The sequence below is a fragment of the Lontra canadensis genome, unplaced genomic scaffold (genome assembly GCF_010015895.1).
Source record: "Lontra canadensis isolate GAN:19392208 unplaced genomic scaffold, GSC_riverotter_1.0 scaffold23, whole genome shotgun sequence".
Classification (NCBI taxonomy): Eukaryota; Metazoa; Chordata; class Mammalia; order Carnivora; family Mustelidae; genus Lontra; species Lontra canadensis.
The window spans coordinates 15,849,236-15,858,029 of NW_022631017.1; positions in this window are offsets into that span (position 1 = coordinate 15,849,236).

The window sequence follows — 8,794 nt, forward strand, 5'->3', positions numbered from 1 at the left end:
ATAGGTGATATTTTACTGCTATATCATTCTCCATTTCCAATTAAGAATTATATCAGAAAAATCAAATTCAAAATAAAGCAAAAGCTGTAAAATTAAATTTAAAAATATATATTATGGCAGCATATCTTTCTTGCTTATACATGACATAGACACTTTGGTCATTAGCAATAAAGGCACCATCATTTCAAACCCTGGCAAACAAGTCACATCAACAAGAAGTATGTTAGCTCCCTCTATTAACTGCCACCAACTTAAATTCTGGACCACATAACCTCTGTTTCCCCAAGTAGTTCAGTTTCTAAAGTTTTATAATACAAGTAACATAACTCTAAATTTTCCACTCTGCCTCTGGGTCTGTTAGATTAAGACTGAGATTCACATTAATCTGAGAGAAAGCTTTTAATTCAAACTTTCCTTTCAGCCAAATCTGAGAATATATAAATCTTCAGATCTTTCTCTTTAATGATATGGAAATGGAAACAGGTCTCCATACCCAGAAAATATGGCTCCAGGAGCCCATATTGTGAGAGGGCTGTCCCTCCAAAATAGACAAAAATGGTGAAAAAAATGAGAAGGGGAGATAAATTTGGAAAATTTCTATTTAGTGTTTTTAACAAGATTCGAGATAGTATTAAATCTGGAAAATTAGGCCAGCAGTTATGAAGAGAGAATAAATTGAAATTAGTAAATATAGTATAAAGATGAAAAAACTGACAGCTAAATTTAAAATTATATCAGAGACAATAAGCAGAATATTGGAGACTCAGGAAAATAAAATTGGTCCAGGAAAGCACAAATACATTCTCAAAATTCAAAAGAAAATAATAAAGAAACTAAAATAATAAGGAATTGAAAAATGGAGAGTAGACCCATTCTACTTATAATAGAAAACACAAAAAGAGAAAGCAGTTGATTGAAAGTCAATGAGCCAAGATGTTCAATGCATGAGGAGGTACCAGAAATGAGAACTGTGGGGAAAACAGGCATGGCAGATCCTAAGACTCATTTCATAAGAGGATCATTTAAGTGAAACCTGCATCTTATATTAAGATGGTAACAACAGGTAGGGAAGGATTCAGACTTTTTTTTTTAAAGATTTTATTTATTTATTTGACAGGGATCATAGTAGGCAGAGAGGCAGAGAGAGAAGAAGGAAGCAGGCTCCCTGCTGAGCAGAGAGCCCGCTGCGGGGCTCAATCCCAGGACCCTGGAATCATGACCCAAGCTGAAGACAGAGGCTTTAACCCACTGAGCCCCCCAGGCACCCCGGATTCAGACTTTTTAAGACAACTGATTAGGCACCAGGGAAGAACCAGATAAAGATCAAAGTTGGCAATGACTAAGAGATAACCTGGAGAACTGAGGCTAAGAAGATAGACTCTATAAAGCATTAACACAACTGGAAAATTTGAATGTTTTCAAAATGTTTATAGATAAGCATATGATAAACTAGATGGATTAGCTATTGACAGCACTAAAATAGTCTGATTAGATTAAGAAGAAGCAACCATTAAAGATGTAAAAAGAAAAAAAAAGATTTCTAAGCTAAAGGAAGTTCTGAAAAGTCACTTAATACTAGGGAAAAATGTAGAAAGAGAGCAAAACATACATGTATTCTAGAAACATTATCAAATTTTAAAAATCTAAGTGAAATTGATAATTTGAGAGAGAAAGGATATAAATCATAAAGTAAACTCAAAAAGAAGCAAACTACAAACAGAATTTTTCCTCCTTCTCACCTTCCTTCTCCGCCTCCCTTTCTCCCTCCTCCTCCTTGTCCTCTCCTCCTCCTTCTACCCTATTCCTCCCTATCTCTCTCTTTCTCTGTCTCTGTTGCTCTAGCCTTGATTTAATGCTTTCTAGTTGATTAAGTCCAGGTCATCCAAACTATCACCTCCCTTACTTCAAGTCAATCTCACTTAAAGTCAACTGATTTGGGACTTGATTTATATCTGAAAAACCCCTTTGCAATAAGACACCTTGGTTAGTGTTCGCTTGAATAACAGAACTGCAGCCTAACCAAGATAACACATCAGAAAAAGCCATCTGGACAACTTTTCATCTCTTTCTCTTTCTCTCTCAACCACCACTTTTCAGCTATAGAAGTCAGAATCCATGACTAGTAAACTGAGAGAAAAGAAAGAGAGGACTCAAAAGATTATACTCTAGAGAAGCTGATCATATGTCAAACAAATACACTCCCTTCCAGCCTCAAGCAGTACAAAATTGTTGGAAGGGAAAAACTTTAAGTTCATAATTTTTACTATTATATTAAACAGATCACATTAATTACTAAAATCAACCACTCTTGCGACTGACAGTCATCAAAAAACTTTTAAAATGAGAGTAAGTTGAACATTTTAGGAGACTACCAGAGATTTTATCTGTGATTTAAAAAAACAACTAAGCCACAAAGCAGAGTTACAAAGACAGTGAAGAAGGAATAGAGTTGTTTCTTCTTGAACCCTGTGAAATCTCTTTTGTTAAATGTAATAAGTTTTTTGAGAATTTTAATGTCTAAAATGTCTTTATTTTACACCCATATTTACTTAATAGTTTTTTTTTTTAATTCCAGTATAGTTAGCATAGAGTGTTATATTAGTTTCAGGTATAAAATAGAGTGATTCCGCAATTCTATGCATTATTCAGTGCTCATCAGGATAATTGTGCTCTTAATCCCTTTCATCTCTTTCACCTATCCCCCACCCACCTCCCTTCTGGTAACCATTGTAACTATCAGTTTGTTCTCTAACAGTCAGTTTTTTGGTTTGTCTCTTTTTCTCTTTGTTCATTTGTTTTATTTCTTAAATTTCACATATGAATGAAATTATATGATATTTGTCTTTGACTAACTTATTTCACTTAGGATTATACTGCCTATATCCATCCTTGTTGTTGCAAATGGCAGGATTTCATTCTTTTTTTTATGGCTGAGTAATACTCCATTATAGATGATAGATAGGTAGGTAGATAGATGATAGATGATAGATAGATAGATAGATCATCTTCTTTATCCATTCATCTATTGATAGACACTTGGGCTGCTTCTATATCTTGGCTATTATAAATAACGCTGCAATAAACATAGGGATGCATATCTTTTTGCATTAGTATTATTGTATTATTTGGGTAAAGACTCAGTAGTGGAATTTCTGGATCATATGGTAATTCTATTTTTAATGTTTTAAGGAATATCCATACTGTTTTCTAAAGTGCCTGCACCAGTTTGCATTCCCATCAATAGCAAAAGAGGGTTCCTCTTTCTCCATATCCTGGCCAACAGTTGCTTTTCTTGTGTTTTTTATTTTAGCCATTCTGACAGGTATAAGGTATTATCTCATTGTAATTTTGATCAGCATTTCCCTGATGATAAGTGTTGCTGAGCCGAGCTACTTTTATGTGTTTGTCGGTCATCTGTATGTCTTCTTTGGAGAAATGTCTGTTCATGTCTTCTGTCCATTTTAAATTGGATTATTTGCTTTGGTGTTGAGTTAAGTTCTTTACATATTTTGGATACTAATCCTTTATCAGATACGTTATTGGCAAAAATCTTCCCCCATTCAGTAGGTTGTCTTCCAGATTCATTCTTTTGCATGTTGCTGTCCACTTTTCTGAACACCATTTATTGAAGAGACTGCCTTTTTTCCATTGCATATCCTTTGCTGAAGAGTCATTGACCATATAGTTGTGGGTTTATTTTTGAGCTATCTGGTTCCATTGATCTATGTGTCTATAGTTGTGCCAGTATGATGCTTTTCTGGTTACAATAGCTTTGGGGTACAATCTTGATAGCTTGGATTATTGTGATAATCTCTAGTTATGTTCCTGCTTACAAAGATTACTTTGGAAATCTGGGTCTTTTGTGGTTCCATACAAATTTTAGGATTGGCTGCTTTAATTCTATGAAAAATACCAATAGTATTTTGATATAGATTGCATTAAATGTATAGATTGTTTTGGGTAGTATAGGCTTTTTAACACTTTCTTGTCTGATTGCTGTGGCTAGAACTTCCAGTATTAAGTTAAATAACAGTGGTGAGAATGGACATCGTTGTCTTCTTCCTAAGAATAGGGGGAAAGCTCTCAGTTATTCACTACTTAGCATGTTAGCTGTCGGTTTTTGGCATATGGCCTCCATTATGTTGAGGTATGTTTCCACACCTACTTTATTGAAGGTTTTTGTCACAAATGCATGCTGTACTTTGAAATAATCACATAGTTTTATCATTTTTCTTATTGATATAATTGATATTAATATGATATATCACAAGGTTGATTTGGGACTATTGAGCCATCTTCGTGTCCTAAGAACAAATCTCACTTGATAGTGGTGAATGATTTTGTTTAATATATTGTTGGATTTGGTTTGCTAATATTTTGTTGAAGATTTTTGTATCTGTGTTAATTAGAGATAGATACTGGCCTATAGTGCTTTTTTTTTTTTTTTTTGTGGTGTCATTATCTGATTTTACTATCAGGGTAATGCACTGAATGAATCTGGAAGCTTTCCTTCCTCTTCTATTTTTGGAATAGTTTGAGAAGAATGGATTTTAACTCTTTAAGTTTTTGGTAGAATTCATGCACAAAGATGTCTGGTCCTGGACTTTTGTTTGTTGGAATTTTTTTTTTTTAATTACTGATTTAATTTCATCACTGATAATCTGTTCAAATTTTCTATTTCTTCTTCTTTCAGTTTTTAGGGTTTATATGTTCCTAGGAATGTATCCATTTCTTCTAGGTTGTCCAGTTTGTTGGCATGACTTCGGAAATAAAATATTTGGAACTAAATACCTAAAACATACACTGTTTACCTGGAAAAATTTACTTAGAATGGTCATTATCAGGACATAGTCTAGTAAAATTACAGAACTTTAAAGGCAATTTAAAGGTAAAGAGAAAAAGTACTATAAGTTTCCAGATAATAAGGCCCATATATATGGGAAAGACAATCAAAGGACACCAGATTTTGAAAACAAAACTGTACAACAGAAAAATGAACCGACATATTTAAGATACTCAAGGAATAGAAAATGTGAATCAAGAATTTCGCATTCCACCAAGAGTGCCCTAGTGTTCCTTTTTTTCCACATCCTCACCAACACCCGTATTTTTTGTGTTTTCATTTTAGACATTCTGACATATATTAGGTGATATCTCATTGTTTTGATTTTCACCTCCCTGATGGTAAGTGATGATGAATATCATTTCATGTGTTTGTTGGCCATCTGTATGTCTTCTTTGGAGAAATGTGTTCATGTCTTCTGCCCATTTTTTAATTGAATTATTTGTTTTTTGGGTGTTAAGTTGTGTAAGTTCTTTATATATTTTGGATACTAACACTTCATCAGATATGTCTTTTGCAAATATTCCTTCCCACTCCATAGGTTGCCCTTTAGTTTTGTTGATTGTTAGAAAAGAATCTTGAAAATAATATGGCATAGTAGGTAACAGTTTGGGCTTTGGAAACAATCAAGCCCAGGTTTAAATCTTGTTTTTTTTTTTTTAAGTTATTAAATGTGTAACTCTGAACAAGTTATTTGACCTCATTTCCTCAAAGGGTAATCACAATACTTTCTTGATGATATATAAGAAATAGATGTATTTTTTGCTCTCATTAGCACTAAATGGTAGTGATGATGATCGTAATGATGGTGGTGCTGCTGCTGATGGTGGTGGTAATCAATATGCAATGGTGATGATGATTGATGATGATTAAGCAAGAGGCTGGAAGGGCCCTGATTTGGAATGAGGAAGATGAAGAAGCAAAGTTTAAAAGTTAGGAAATAAAGGAAAAATTGCATAGCAACAGAAGAAAAAGTAGTGCATGTAGTAAATACCCAGGTCACTCTGATGGCTAACATAAAAAGATTAAAATAGGATTTAAAAGAGGGAAGGGAGAGGGGAGAGAGAAAAAAATAGACAGTTGGGAAGCAGTGAGTTTAGTTTTTCTTTTCTTTGGATAAACTGAGATCAGCTAATTATGTGAGCTCACTGAGTCATCTGGAAAAACCATTTCAGTTATTCATAGATTCTTCCAGAAACCCTAAGAGTTCAGCTGTGGAAGATTTCTGAAGGTTGTCTGCCTATAATACCTGCTAGTAACCTTATACCAGCCCCACTATAGGCCAATTTGCATTAGTCTAATCAGAAATTCAGCCCCACTGAGATACAACACAGAAACAGCAGTTTGAAAAACACCTGGGGCATATGGAGTGAGGGGAGTTTTGTTTACTAATCTCACCTTCTGTCAGCAGTGGTGTTTGGTCAAAGACTGAAAAATCACTATATAGAACATAATGGAAAAATTCTTGCTTGCAGGGGGAGTTTGGAGTAACTTCTAAAGTTCCTTAGAATCTCCCACACCTTTTTGGAGAACAAATGGATGCCACTGTGGCTGCAGGAGCCAGCATCCCAGTGAAAGAAGGTTGCATGCTCCTGCTATGATGTGACAAGAGTGCAGTCATCTCTGTGGTCTTCTGCCTGAAAGCCCAGCACCTTATTATATCAGACACGCCCTGAATGATGCCCATTGAGAAAATTTCACAGCCAAGAGCAGGCTCAGAAGAACTGCTGAGTGGAAGTGGGGGATGGTTGGGCCAGGTCTGGGGGAAAGAGCCTTGCATCAAAGGATAAATGCTGCTTCCATGGTTTGGAAAAAAGCACCATAGAAACCTGAGAGACTAGCATCAGGACAAACTGAGTGAGGAATTCCAGAGCCCTCTGCACCATCTCTGCAACTTCTCTGTAAAGATAAAATTACTTCAAAGTAAAAAAGGTTATCCAAAACATAAATAAATAAATACAGTTCCTTGGAATTTCAAGTATCTGAGATACCATAGGAGAGAAGCTCTTCAAGAAAGATAGAAACACCAACCAATTTTCAGGGGCCAGATTAACACTTGGGCCATCTTTGTTTTTTAGGTATTCCAAAAATCAGTTTCTTTTACATTTGGTAGAGCTTAAGTTCTTTATCACAACATAGTATTACAGTCACTGCCATCACATACTTTCCCTTATTTACTTATCATGAGTTGACATCATTTTAAAGTAAAATTTTAATTGTGTCTTGAGAGCAGTATTTTTCACCTTTGGAAAATTATTTCCAAACTTGTATTCAAAATGAAAGCAAGATGGATTTATTTTATAGAAATTCCATTCATTTATGATAACGTATCAGAAATAAACTAAGTAGACATACCAACAGTACATTTAGCAAGAAGTAAAAGAGAAATTAAAGCATGAACAATAAATTAAAACTCAAAGGAATTGCAGAAAGGATTAGAGAAAAATCAAAGTGCTGATATAATTATTAAACAATTTCAACAGAAGTGAGAAAATCTTAAGTTGATTTCGCAAAAAAAACTGCAACAGAAGCTACCTGCACTCACCCACAACGAAGCCTCTCTGCAGGGTGCTCCTTAGGAATCAGCATATTTCCTGGGGCTAAAATGAATGCAGGTTCTCACTGCTTCCACATCATCCATCAGTCATTAACTAAAATCCCAGTTCCTAAAACTCCTTTGAAGACTATCACCTACAAGAGGTAAAAAGCAAAGTTCTTAATTTAATTTAATATGAAAAGAGTTACTTATTGAGAAAAGAGTTTCCTATGATTGAAGGAAAGTCCAAAAGTTAGTAAAACTTGGTTGCTGACCTCTAAGAGTTTAACAATGAGCAGAGGAAGACACATGTTGGACAAAGACAACAAGGACAGAAAGCAGGAGGTGAGAAGAGCTATAGAAGTTGTTAAAGGGGCATTTGGAGCTTGGGAAAAGTGCCCAGCACCCAAAGCCCTGAATTATGAAAGATGTTTACATGACTTTTTCTATCATAAAGGGAAATAATCATTATCATATTTATTTTGAAAACAGTAAAATATTTAGAAAGTAAATTAGAGAGTATTAAATCCTAGGTCATTGTGATGGTTAATTTTGTGTCAACTTGGCTAGGCCATAGTACCCAGATATTCAATTAAACTTTACTTTTTAAATATAACCAAAATTAATCTAACATATTATGAAGTATGTATCTCAATTATCCTCCAGATTAAAAAAAGCTCACATCATTGTACTAGTTGTAGGTAACTAACTCAAGGACAAACTATTGTACTAGTTTAAGGACAGGCTAACATTCAATTTAATTTAGATATGAGGGAGCAGTTCTACCACCCTCTTCACATAGCATCCATGTCTTAGTGGTCTCCAGATACCAAGAAGGGAAAAGCAACATAAGCACACACACCCAGTCATTAAAAGGACAAGATCCAGAAATGGCACATACAAGCACCTCACCAGCATTTTCTTTCTTTTATCCCTTTCACCAGTACTTAGCCACATAATCATGCCTAGACACAAAGGAGTCTGAAAAATGTAATCTTTAGCTAGTGGGTCATATACCTGCCCAAATAAAACTCTATTAATATGAAAATGAGAAAAAAAAGAATATTAGGGCACTATTAGACATCTATCACAATTTTTCTTTTCCTTATAAATTAAAATGTCAATTTAAGTCCTTATATATGCTAGGTTATTTCTCTTGGACTTTATTCTATTCCACTGGTCTTTGTTCTGTTGCTATGCCAACACAATTCTCTCTCCTTACAATGGTTTTATAGTAAGTGTTAACCTTTAATGAGTTTTCTCTGCTGCTTGCTTTAACTTTTCTTAACTCTTTATACCAATTTTAAACTCTCACTATTCACAGACAACATGATACTCTATGTAGAAAAGTCAAAGACTTCACCAAAAAATAGCTATAACTAATACACAAGTTCAGTGAAGTCACAGGGTATAAA